We start from the raw sequence: 13295 nt of genomic DNA, 5'->3' as shown, positions 1-13295 counted from the left end.
AGGTATGATTTCTCATCCACCGAACGCTAATAAAAGCCACCGATGTGAAACCTATAACATTATGTGTATAAATAATTTAGCTCCAGTGTGTAAACATTGATTCTGGGCTTTTAAAAAAAAATGAAATAATTTTGTCAGCTTTTTCTCCTCCCCTCCATGCGTATGTTGTTATGCTTGACTGCTAACGGGGGCAGAAAATAGCTGATACTTGGGGAATTTGGAAATTGGGGAGGCACACTGCTTGTGTTTCTGTGCTGGCTCCTTCCTCCACCCAGATCCTCAGAGGTACAGAGGAATCAGGATGACCGAGGCAGCTAATCAGGATCAAAGACATAATTCCAGCTTGTAATTTCAAGTAATCGTTGACCAGAAGGATGGTGGTAAGAGAAGAGGCCACGTTTCATGACCCACGTTCTCCCTTTGCTCCTCTTGCTCCCTTGGGCAGATGCAGGCACCAGGATTGCTCCATGAAGCATCCATCTGACCTTTCCAGCAGCTGCCTTCAGAAGAGCTGTTTTACCTCAAAATTACTCTCAGGAGGAGTCCTCACAGGGTGTCCAAGCGTGTCTCAAGCTGACCTTGTGTCGCTCCAGCCCTGGAAGACCTCACTGCAGGAGATAGATTGCCAAATAGCAACAGCATCTCTCGGAGAGCAAATTTAGCCATCGGGAGTGGCTGCAGGAGGTGAGCAGGGGCCTGTGGATGGAAACATTGGGCCAAGGCCAAGAAGGAACTGCTTCGTCTCACCCTTGCCCTGTGCGACCCTTTGGAGGGAGCTCTGTCAAGGATACGAACTGGTGTGGCAGGTAGCACACCGTTAGCTGGACCCTGGGCCCAAAAGTTGCCAAACTGGTCCATAATCCTTCCTGAAAGTCTGGGGAGAGGAATGGTCCACTGATGGTTGCTCTCCCGTGCAGCTCATCCCAGTGTAACTTTTCATTAAAGCTTTCACACCACCATGGTTGCACCCAAAGCTACCACCTGACAGGGGGTGAAGACCTTCATCTACCTCTGCCCAGCAAGAGCCATCACAGGTTGGACGATCATGGTGGCCTGTGGCTCCTACCAGAGCCTGCCTGTGGGGCCATCTTGGGGTGGCAACCACCACTGTGGCCAGAGATGTCTCCTGGTCATGTCCATCACCAGTGTTTCTGGGAGAAATGTCATCTTCAGGTGATGCCTGGACAGCTTAGGGTGGATGGAAAAGGCCAACCCATGTAGCTCTGCCATCTACTGGTACTCAGGTGGCCTCAAGGACCTTCCCTGCCCCAGCATGCTTCAGCAAACCATCATATGGACAGCACGTGCACACTGGGAGGTGGTCTCACACTCTGGCAAGTGAAAAAAACCTCATTGGCAGCAATGCTCCCACCCCACAGCATCCCTGCTCTGCTTTCACCCCATGTCCAGCACCGCCACGGAGGCACCAGGTCAAAGTGAGGGTAGGATGGAGGGGGATGAGGGGGTATGAGGGGGAATGAGGGGGACATCCATTGTGTCAGGACGCTGTGAGCCCATGTCAACTCCCCGACGAGTCACCGTGAAGTCAGCACAGAGGGATCTGGACTGGAACCAGCATGTGGCTATTGCGTTACCGCGGCTTAGAGAAAGCAAAGATTAATGTAATCATTTAATCCTGAGAGATTTCGGGATTCACCGACTGTATCTCATGTCTCCATTCACTGCGGCACAGGGGATGTGTGTAAACTGCTCTGCTCTTAGCTGGACCTCCTGTCCCAGCTGGTTGTCCTTCTCCTGAGCTCCTGTCCATGCACTTGGATCCCAGCTCTTCCCGCTGCCACATCTCTGCCTCCCGCCACTGCTGCGTGGGGTTGGCAGGTCCTGCCCCCAGCATCCGACCTCATTTTCGGCTGGTGAGAATGATGATACCATCCACCCTTGGGCTTCTTGACTATTTTTTTCTGGTGATGGCTCGGGCCCCAAAGCCCGCAGACCTCCACCTCCCTGGAGCGTGAGTTGCCAGGCTGATGCTGGCAGCATCACCAGGGTATCCGCTTCCTACCCTTCCATCCACCCTGCCCTTGTGAGGCTGATGCCGTGGGGAGAGCCAAGGGCCAGACCTGGGCTGGATGTCCTGGGGGGAAAAGGGTTTGCCTCAGGGTTAGAAACATCCTCTTCTTGTGTAAAATTTACCTGGACACCCCAGGAGCCAGGACACAGTAGTAGATGTGCTGCATCCCATGGAGGTGGAGTTTTGGGTGCTGCTGCAAGACCTCCTCCTTTTCCTGGCTCCTCTGCCCATAAGGGCATCACCTTCCCGGCTTCATCAGCTGGAGAGCATAAAGTGTGCCAAACCCCAGTGCATTAACATAGATTTTGCATTTAGCATTTATTACAGCAACGAGCTCCTGTGTGGTTCCTTCGCTGCCCTTCTCTGAGCATGATGGATCATCCCCCATCGTTCATTTAATGTTCCCTTGGAGGAGCCTTAGAGCAGTGGAGACTCCTGCCTTGGCCACAGGTCACTCACCTGCAGGCTCCCAGCACCCATCCCAGTAGGGTGTCATCCCTGGGGTCTCCATCCAGCCCCGTGGCCAGGGCCGGGCAGTGAGGACTTCCCTCTTCCCCAGGCTGTGTCTCCTCTCCCTTGGTTTTTATTTCCATCTATTGCTCTGTGGTGACCTTCTTCCTTTCCCCATCCCTCCCAGCAGCAGAGGGGACGCCCCTTTGGGATGACAGGGAAAAGCCCAGCCTGAAACTGGACCTGCAGATGTGATGGACCTGCGGTGAGGATGGTGGACACCTTCTGCTTGCCTTATCCATGATATCCCTGTCCTCCAGAGGAGCTGCAGGCAGAAGCACTGGGTGCTGCAAACTCAGGGAACTCACAGCCCAGCTGCCACCCACCCAAGAGTCTCAGACTCAGGAAAACCCAATCTTTGCACCCATAGCCAGGACTCAGAGGCTCCATCTCCGAGGGTGCAATCCGCCTCTGATCCACGCTGCAAGTTTTGCTCTGCGAAACCAGGAGGCAGAGCACTGCTGGGCCGACCTTGAACGATTCTCACATCTTCTCCGTCCCTGTCTCCGGGGGGAGGAAGATGAACCCACTCTCCCTGTGCGCAAACAACGTTGCATTCATCCAAAGCAAACCCCTCTGCAAGTGTGAAGGTTAATGCACAGGCAGCTCCGAGCCCTTCCAGGGATGGTTTGCTGGTGAACCCCAGATCTTTTCCTCCAGAAACAAATTGCTCTTCAACTATTGCCATCTTGTGGCGCCTGTGACCCGTTACTTGTTCCTTTTATCTGCTAATGGTGCTGGTGAGACGCAGCAATGTACACAGGCAATTTTGAAATGAAATGTAAATGAATCAGAAATGCCTACGGAGGAGCCATTAGCATAAATCCAATCAAAGGGCTTTGTTTAACTTGTTAAAAATGACTAAATATTTAGTGAGTGTGGGTGGGCGAGGTGATTCTTGCTCACACTGGGGAAGTTTTAGAAGCAAAACTATCTCGGGTATCTTAAATGACTGAACTTAAAAGCAATTTTCTACCACGAACTCTGTCTCCTTGGTCTATAACTCGCTGGAATATCATTGCCTGTTCACCTCGAAAATATTATTTTTGCTTCTAACAGCAGTCGATTCACTCAGCAAGGATATTTGGATTCTATGTCATGAACATTTGCAGGGGTCTCCTAGCAGCGAGGAATTGGAGCTCCCTTGGAGCAAACCCCGCCTGTCCCAGTTGTGTCAATGGTCTCCCTGGGTGGGATGCTGGGGTGAAACACCAAGATGGCACCACCAGCTGTGCAGGGCCACCCTGACCTGCCTGTGTTATGCATCACCAAGATCACCTTAGGCGTGATAGACTACAGATATAAGGAAGAAATTTTTTACAGTGAGGGTGGTGAAACACTGGCACAGGTTGCCCAGGGAGGTGGTAGATGCCCCACCCCTGGAAGCATTCAAAGTCAGGTTGGATGGGGCTTTGAGCAACCTGATCTAACTGAAGATGTCCCTGCTCATTGCAGTGGGTTTGGACTAGATGACCTTTAAAGGTCCCTTCCAACCCAAACCATTCTACGATTCTATGAGCAAGAGCTGTTGCAGTGCCTGTGGTCTTTGCCCAAACTGGGAGGACTGGGTTGGGTTCATGGCTCTGTCCCTGGCGCAATCTGCTGAGCGCCAGGAGGTGAACGAGGCTGATGTTTGGTGGCAGTTTAAGTGACAGAAGCAGACCTGCCAGCAGCCCCCTGCATTTCTCCGCTCCAGTCCACCCATCTCACACCCACTCCTCACCTTCTGATGTTCACACCAGCTTTTGCAGATCCACCTGGATTAAACCAACCAAATAAACCACCCATTTTTTTGGAGCCCACGTCTGTTCCCTGACCCATTAGTTACCCCGCAGACATATGGACAGTGATAAGAATATTAGTCACAGCAAGGGTTGGCTCTACAGCTTGGATTAAATCAAACAACTGAGTTAAAAACAACAGTCAGACTTGGCTCTGCAGTGGCTCCCTGGGCTCCGCAGGCATCACTCGAGCAAGCAGCAGACAGGGCTTGGGGCAACGCTTTGCATTTGGGAAGAGCGGCTCTTTCCCGCTGGTTCGCTCTCTCCAGCGCGGAGTTGCATCAGGGCGGGTGTTAATTGCATTTCTGGAAATCAAAGCAGCCGTTGCTGGGGTTGATGGCTGGGGTTTGTTTTGCTGCTTTTTCCAAGTGCTGCCCATCCGCACCCAGCGCCTGCTGCTACGTGGGCTTTGCTTTTCCATCTGCACGGGAAAATACTTTACCCGGAGAGACGTGTCTCCCCAGGGACCCCCATGCTGCCCTGAGCATGCGCCCCTTTCCACGGGCTTGTCCCACTGCCTGAGCGTGAGGTCCTGCAAAGGCGGATGTTGCTGATGGAGAGTTTACTTAATGCCACTCCTGAGTACAAATCCTGGGAAAATACACTTGGAATTGGCTGCAGAGGGAGAGAGGGAGGACAGTGGGCTGCAGGGGATGAGAAGGAAATGGAGAAAGGGGAAGGTTTAACGGCACGATCGTTGCTTTCCTTGTGTTTTGGTGGGGTTTTTTTCTTTTAAATGCTGGAAAAAAGCCATTTAGGAGGATGTGGACCACCGTGTTACAGCACTTCCCACCACTGCCGCGCATTCCTGCTGAGTGCAGGGCTGCATTTGGGGGTGCGGAGGCTGCGGGGAGCCCCAACACCCTCCTCCATCCACCACCATGTCCCAGCATGGTGGGAGGTCCAGATCCCCTGGAGGAGTCTCACCTCCTGGCAGCTCCACCGATCTCGATTGTCCCCATGAAACAGCTTTTTCACCTCTCACTGCATGTAAATCAGGGGCTTTCCAGGAGTTTCTCGAGGGAGTCGTTACCTGCGGGCTCGGCTCAGCAAACCTCGCTTCCCCCCAGCTAGCTGGACTGGATGCAAGAGCGATGTTCAGGTTCCTCCAGATCACTCTGCTGTGAGATTGTTATGGCAACACACTCACAGTCATCCCCTCAAGGAGAGCAAATCACCAAACCCCAGCTTAGGGGTTTTGCTTGGGTTTATTTTGGCTTTTCTGAATGCAAAGGGAAAAATACGCCGTTGCACGGCAGCGATCCCTGTGGAGACCAGTGGTTGCACTGAGCACACGTGGCCTCTTCCAGTCCACTTGACCTGCAGCCCTGAGAGCACTTTGCTGACGTTACACCTATTTCTCAATGGAGGAATTGGGTGTATAAAATGCTTTTCCCTATTAGCTCAAGTTTTGGGTGCCCAGGTGACACAAGCCCAGGGTGGGATTCAGCTGTGCTTTGGCAGGCAACAATTCAGATGCGTTTCATAGAACCATAGAATCACAGAATCATAGAGTCATAGAACAGTTTGGGTTGGAAGAGACCTTAAAGATCATCTAGTTCCAACTCCCACTTCCAGGGATGGGGCAGCCCCAACTTCTCTGGGCAACCTCTTCCAGTGTTTCACGGATGGTGTTGAATGGATCCTAATTAGAATCTCATGTCACGGGTGCTGCTAGGGCAGAAGGAGCAGAGGCAGGGACAGACCTGGAGGGCTGCATGTCACCCTACGGAGGAAAAAAGGAAGCTGGAGGCAGCAGCACCCATCACCACCCCCCAGGTTTCCAGCAGGCAAAGCAGGCCAGGTTGCTCTGGTTGTTTTGCTCCTTGCAACAGCCATGTGTTTGCCCAGGGAGTTGCTTTCTTCTTTGCTCACGCATCCGACTGGCCTCAGTTCAGCATCAATGAGTGCCCAGCACCTGGAAAACAGCCCATCGGTGGGAGAGGAGAGGGAGAGGAGAGGGAAAGGAGAGGGAGAGGAGAGGATCACACCTCCATCTCAATGGGACTTTGACAAACTCCTGTGGATGAGCCCAGCCCTTCTGCATCAGTCCTGCTGGGAGGTCTGAGAGGTCTTTTGAGCTGAAAGGGGGTAGGTTTAGGTCAGACATAAGGAAGAAGTTTTTTATGATGAGGGTGGTGGGACACAGGAATAGGTTGCCCAGAGAAGCTGCAGATGCCCTATTGGAAGTGTTCAACGTCAGACTGGACGAGGCTTTGAGCAACCTGATCTAGTGGACGGTGTGCCTGCCCATAGCAGGGCAGTTGGACTAGATGAACTTTAAAGGTCCCTTCCAATCCAACCCAAAGTCTGTGATTCTATGATTATATGAATTAAACAGCATGTTTGCTTTCTGCTGCGACCTGGCAGCAGGACAGCATTTCCCCCATGGATCTGCCTAACCTCTCACTCATCAGTACCAACCTCCCACAGCTACTGGGTAGGGCTGGCAGTGGTGGGAGACAGAAAAATCCTGGAGGGAGAGTAAGTAAGAAGATTCCTTGCCAAATAAATTATCTGAAGCAGGTGGTTCCAGCTCAGAGGAACTCAATTTATATTACCAAACAATGCGCCGGGAGCTGTTCACAGCTCCATCGACAAGCCCAAAGCAGGCAAGGCAGATGTTTCGGTGAGTGCCAGCAGCTGGAATAGAATCGTTGGCTCAGCTCGGCTGCACCCATCGCTCCAGACGGTAATTCGGGAAGTCAGCGTTCGAGGCTCATCCCAAGGGAGCCCATATCGGTTGGCTGCAGGTCTGGCTGGCAGGATCACACAGACCTTTGTGAAACAAAGCGGGTTAGTGGTGCGTGAAGCTGGGCAGGAGGCGAGGCTCCTGGATTATTTATAGGCTCAAGCTTTGGAAAGGGTCTCGGTGCAGAAAAGCACGGGGTATGTGGGCTGGAGCAGCCCCGAGATGGTGATAACAGGGTCGTGCCGGTGCTGTCCACATGCCAGGAGCGACTGCTGCTCCAGCAAACTCTCCACAGGACATGCCCCGGTCAAACATTTTTTGGTAGGGGAGGATGGCAAATTTGTGGGGATGCCCAGGCTCCCCAGCGTGGTGGGACACGGCTTGGGGAAACGAAGCCCTGCAGAGGGTGAAGGACACAAGGAACATGCCAGCAGGCAATGCAAGATGCAAGGCTTGCCCACAACGTCATTGGCATGGGTGAAATTTTGGGGCCAGAGGGGAAAGGAGGTGGCTCACACATTGGCTGGGCAGCGGCGCTGCAGGGAGTGTGGCAGAAGCTGCTGCATCACCCAGCCCTGTGCACTTCTTTGATTTTCCATGTGGTGACCAAATGGCCAATAATGAAGAGCAGCTCTGCAGCATCTGCTGCCCAGCCTGGCAAAAACAGGAGGGGTTGATAAAACGTTCCCCAGGTGTGACACGACAAGAATGTCAAACAGGTCGAGACAGGAAGGGCAGAAGTGGGAATACCAAGTCTAATGCAATTTTGGATAGGTATGGATAAGGCTGAGAGGGATTCAGCAGAAGCCACTCCTAACGCTGCAAGTGGCTCCTGCAAGAGGCCATGGGAGAGCACGCAGGCATGTCTCAGCTGCAAAGTGCCACCTTCCCAAATTGCCACGAGGCTTCCCGGAGCCAGGCATGCTTCCACCCAAGTTGCTGCTGAGCCTGCCCACCCGAGGGAGAGCCTTCACCAGCCAAGCCCAGGGCTGATGGCTCTTCATATGAGCCACGTTGATGCCCGGGCAAATAAACAGATGAAAGGTTTATAAATAAACAGAAACTGGGAGGTGAATGCTCCCTTGGGGCTTTTGGGGTGGCTGAGTGCAGAAACAAGGTATGAAAGACTGCAAAAGGGACAACGAAGAGATGGGCATTGTGAAGGGGTCTCTTTATAGGAAAGGTTAGAGTTGCTTTAAAGCCCAACGATGTTAATAACTGCTGGTGCAAAAGCAGCTGGTGGCCCCTGGCCAGGTACACGGCAAGAGGAGAACAAGACCTCAGCAGCACCCAAGCACGCACTGCACTGCCCATCTTGTATCAGCAGTTGTTGGAAAATGGGGTCCAGGTGAGACCGGTCAGACCCTGTTCACCATTCATAGGCAGCATCACCCCCATTTGACCAGTTATGGGTTTTTCTTGGTTAGGGACTGGCAGTGGAGCAGCACCCAAGTCTGCAGAGCCCCAGATGGGACCCCTCCATGCTCCATCCACAGTAGATGCTCATCTGGGTGCAGGGACAAGGGGGTTCAGCCCAGCCCGAGCCCATCGGGGCTGAGGAGAAGGCAGCCGGGTGAAGGGAGCACCGGATAAACACAGCCTGCAAAAACACAGAGGAAGCTGCACTTCCTTAAACTGTTGTAAAACACGATGGAAACATTTAATAAAAGCTGCTGGGCGGGTATCGTTTATTTGGCTTTTGTCAAGGCTTTTGATAAAATCTCACGTCAGGGACTATTAAAGCACTTTATCAAAGGTTAAAGGGGCAAAGTCCCCGTTTGGCAACTGAAAACAAAGACAGAGAACATCTGCTCCTCAAAGCAAAAAGGAGAAAACACTGAGGCAGAGCAGAGGCCACTACTGGCATCATTATTATTTAATACCACTTGTGTATTAATGAGACGCAGGAAGATGATAAAAATAAGGCAAGAAAAGCCAATGAGAGCACAAACCTACTTTGCTTTGTCAAACTTGCTATGCTGTGAGATGGGTTTTACAACACGAGAAATTAAATTCTGACAACAAAGTTGAAGTTTTTGTATCAAAAAAACACAGCAATTGCATTCCAATTGCAATTGTTGTTAAACAAGGAGATTGTTTAACACATGAGGTCCCAGGTCTGTAGATGTGAAGTAAACGCATATGTTTAAGCATATGACCAACCCCACATGCCAGTGGAAGTGGTTTCAGTGCATTAAACCCAGTATTCAGCGCAAGCGGGGCTGAACTGGCTGGTCCCATTTTACCAGCTACTTCATTGGGAATTCTGCAATGAGGAAAAAAAAGAAATCACTTTCGCTGTCATTTCTTACCCTGGTTTTAATCAGCGATATTTTCTCCTGCTCTTGTGATGCCGCAGTTTCTTGGTTACAAACATTGCAGGGGGAGGCTGCATTGTTTTATTTAAAAAAAAAAAAGTTTCTGCTGACATTTAAGAAACAGAACAGGCAGAGTTGAAACACTGATGGTTTTGTAAACGCCAGAGATGCAGAACCAAGTCAGAAGTCTACATAGATCTGAAATATTGCTTAGATTTAATCTGGATGTATGTACAACAATGCCCTTTGGCCAAAGAAATCTGAGCTGCTAATAATGCATGCTCCGAATCATCTAAGGAAAAAAGGCTGAAGAAATGGAGGCCCCGCACCTGTAAAGGTTAAAGACATCTGTCGTGTCCTTGTGTCGGCACAGGAGGCAGCTGGCTTTGATGTGACGGAGCAACCGGGGAACACCCAGGGGCTGCAGCACAGAGGGCTCTTTAGCTTCTTCTCGTTTTCCTTTTTGCACTTCCCAAGGTGTGCAGAGCAGATTGTTCTCATGGCGTCGGACCAAATCTCTCCAGAGCATGGAATTTCTGCTGGAGATTTTGCACACGAGACGGTGATAAAGCCTTTGAAGGGAGGAAAAAAAAAAAAAAAAAAAAGAAAAAAGCCATTTGATAATTTTTTAACTCCAAGAAAATGTTATATGAAGCAGGTGGTTCCAGCAGTGCAGGCTCTCCCCAGGGCTGCTGGATCCATCACTGCTCTTTTAGGGTTTTGCTTATGATCCTACACCAAAAGGATGTTTCCCTGCATGCATGGGATTCCCTTGCTGATCCCGCATGTCCTCCTGTGTGGGAACTATTTTAAACATGAGGCCCCAGCAGAAGTATTATGGGGTATGTACATGCTGGGTACAGCAACAGTGACCTGCAGTTTCAGCAGAGATGTGGCTCGCTGCTCCTTCTCGGTTTGCTTTGCTGGCAAAGCCGCTTTCCTGCCCGCTGCTTGCCCATGCAAAGACTCATCCCAGCACAGACAGGAAGGACTGGTGCACACATCCACTGGGATACATGTGCAGATCCACCTGAGGATGCTCCACCATTGCCCACACCAAGAAGTGTACTTTTAATTAACTGGGCAGTCAATAATGCACAGTGCCCACCTCCATACCTTGGTCCTGTTTAGTTTCTACTCAAGAGGGTCACATCCGTACCGGTACTGGCAGGCTGCATGGATATCCTTACATGTGTTTTCCTTCCTGGAGACCATTTCCCACATGTGTGTCTTCAGATGTGACCATCCCACCCCCAGAAAACATGGAGAGGGACAGGGGGCAGCCCTTGGCATGGCACTCACAAGGCAGGTACCTCCCTCCCACCCCCGCACGTAATGCAGGACACAGAGCAGCGTCACTAGACCTGGACCACCTTGGCATCAGTTTCCATGTATTCGAGATTTCTTTGGTCATGCTAACACTCGGAAATCTCAATGTATTTATTTCTTTTCCTATATTAAAGAAATAACTGTCTAGCCTCATGGCTGTGGGAAAAAAAATGAAAATGTGATTCAGTTCCCCCACCCCTCCAAAGAAATCAAAAAGGAAAAAACCTAAGTTTTAAGCCTAAGGGCTTAAAAATCAGCAATGTTCATTTTTTCTTTTATCTCATGATTTTCCTTATGTTTCATGATTTTTTATTTTTTTTTTTAATGAGGTGCTGGTCATAGAGGCGATGGCTAAAAGCTGGAGAAACGTTACATCTCAGCATCCGATTATCACCTCTCAGGAAACTTACGGGGTTTTTTTTTCCAGATTGAAATAATCTATCAAGGAGCACGCAGACACGATACAAAGCCAATGCTCAGCAAATCAGCTCGGATCGATGGCAATCAGAAGATCCCGAGATCTTCCACCCCCTCTCCCTCCAAAAGGAGGGAGGAAGAAGAGTTCAAATTCCAGGTCACGACAGTGGGCAGCACTTCCTCGACTCATCTCTAGTCAAAACCATCAGTCAAACGTGCCATGGCTGCTCCTGGATAAACAACTTCTGTGTGTCGAGCTTGAAATGCTTTAAGAGAGCAATGTGGAGGAGCCTGAAAATCAATGAATTATACAAACAATATTAGTGACTTCCTAAAGGTGCTTGGCACCAGGAGATCCGGTGCACCTCTGGTCCTCTGCACCACGGTCCAAGAACGCGCTACATTCGCTCAGAGATAAAAAGAGTAATTAAAATCAGGCAAGAAAAGCAACATTTTAATTTCTTCTTTCTGCATGTTTTTAGGCACAACTTTTTCAAAGATGGTTGCACAAAAGGCAGTCTTGGAATTAACAGGCAATTACTTAATTAGGTACTTAGTTGCAAATTACAAGAAGTGAATTGCCTTTTTTTATCTATTCAGCTACGTAAAATGGGGCCCTGTGCTATCCACAACACTGAAATCTCCTCCTTTCCGGGGAAAACTTGTCTCGCATGTAAAGCAAAACAAGTTTAAGTGAAAGTCATTCGATTTGGTTGGGAAAAAGGGCTTTAGATGCACACAAACCACTCTTAGGTAGAAAAGCAAACAGAAACACTGGAAATCAGGCTCGTTAAAGATAGGTCAGATTCCAGTGATTTATACATGAAACACATAAGAAAAAATGGGATGCTTTGCAAACCTCTGATGGAAAAGGGTTGACTTAGGCAAACGCGCTGGGACAAGGAGCGATGTCCTGGCTGTGTGGGTACTTCAACACTGCGCAGCTTGCAGGGGCTGTGTTGAACCCATCACCACCTGCTAGAAAACAAGACTACATGTTTTTCAAAGCATGCTCCAACCCAGATTTTAGGGAAAAAAAGTCACCAGCTGACACACCCAGCCAGGTAGCGGCACGCCTGCTGTGGTCACTGCCACACTCCATGGGCCACACACCAACAGGGACCCTCGGAGATACCACCTGAGGGCTCCTCTGGCTCCCCGGGGCCATCGTCTTGGCTCTGCGTCCAGAAAAATGTAACGTCGGCCCAATTTTGCCCACCGTCCAGTCTACCTGACCCTCTTGGTTTCCTTCTTGCCCAGCTTCTGGGTGTAACATGGATCGAATGTGACTTTTTGTCCAGTTTCTGGGCAAAAGCCAGCGGTGCTGGAGGGCTGTGGGTGTCTCTCACGTGGGCCATGGAGACTGCAGGGTCTCCTCAGCTCCGGCTACATTTCCCTCTCCGAAATGCTCCCAAACCCACCACTTTGGATAGTCAAGGACATCCTGGAGCAGTTAATTCCACAGCGAGACTTGCGCTTTGCAGAGGAAACGCTGAATTCGGACGGAGGGGTTTCTCCACCCCGGGAGCTACCGCTGCCCACCCGCGCGAGGCGCCCCGCGGGGTGGGACGCCAGAAGGACTCGAGGAAACGAACCGCTCCGCGTGTCCCGCCCTCGCCAGACCGCGGTTGCTTTTAAACCCCGTTAAAAACCGGGACCGCCCCTCGGCACTACGCGGACTCCCGCCAGCGGGACTCGCCCCCCGCCCGTAGCGCAGCGCAACACTCGCCCCGCAGCGCCGGTTCGCGTAGCCACACCGCGCCGTTCGCCCCTCCGCCCACCCACGCAGCGGGCAGCAGCCACCCCCCCGCCCGCCCCCCAACCAGCTGCACCCCGTTTCGCGCGGCGTGTTGCGCGCAAAGCGCGCCCGCGCGGAGCGCTGCGCTCCCGGGGGTGCGGCGCAACTTGCGCCGGCGCCCCACGCGTGCACGGCCACGGCGGGGTGTGTGGGGGGAGAGATGGGGGGGGCGGGTTGCAACAAGTCGCGCTGCAACGGGGCGCGCGCCACCGCCGCCCGCGCGGGAACGCGCCGGGGGGGGGAGGGGGAGAGCCCTGCGCGCGGGCGGCCGCCGAAGGGGAGGGGGCGGGGAGCGCGGCGCGGAACGGGGAGGAGGGGGGGGAGGTTTAACCCCCCCGTGCCCGGCGGCGGCCGCGGCGGCGGCATTTCTATTCAGGCGGCGCTGAGGGAGCCCGGCGCGCCCGGTGCATTGTGGGAC

Source organism: Tauraco erythrolophus, chromosome 4 (assembly GCF_009769465.1).
Source record: "Tauraco erythrolophus isolate bTauEry1 chromosome 4, bTauEry1.pri, whole genome shotgun sequence".
Lineage (NCBI taxonomy): Eukaryota > Metazoa > Chordata > Aves > Musophagiformes > Musophagidae > Tauraco > Tauraco erythrolophus.
This window is presented reverse-complemented; position numbering follows the sequence as displayed.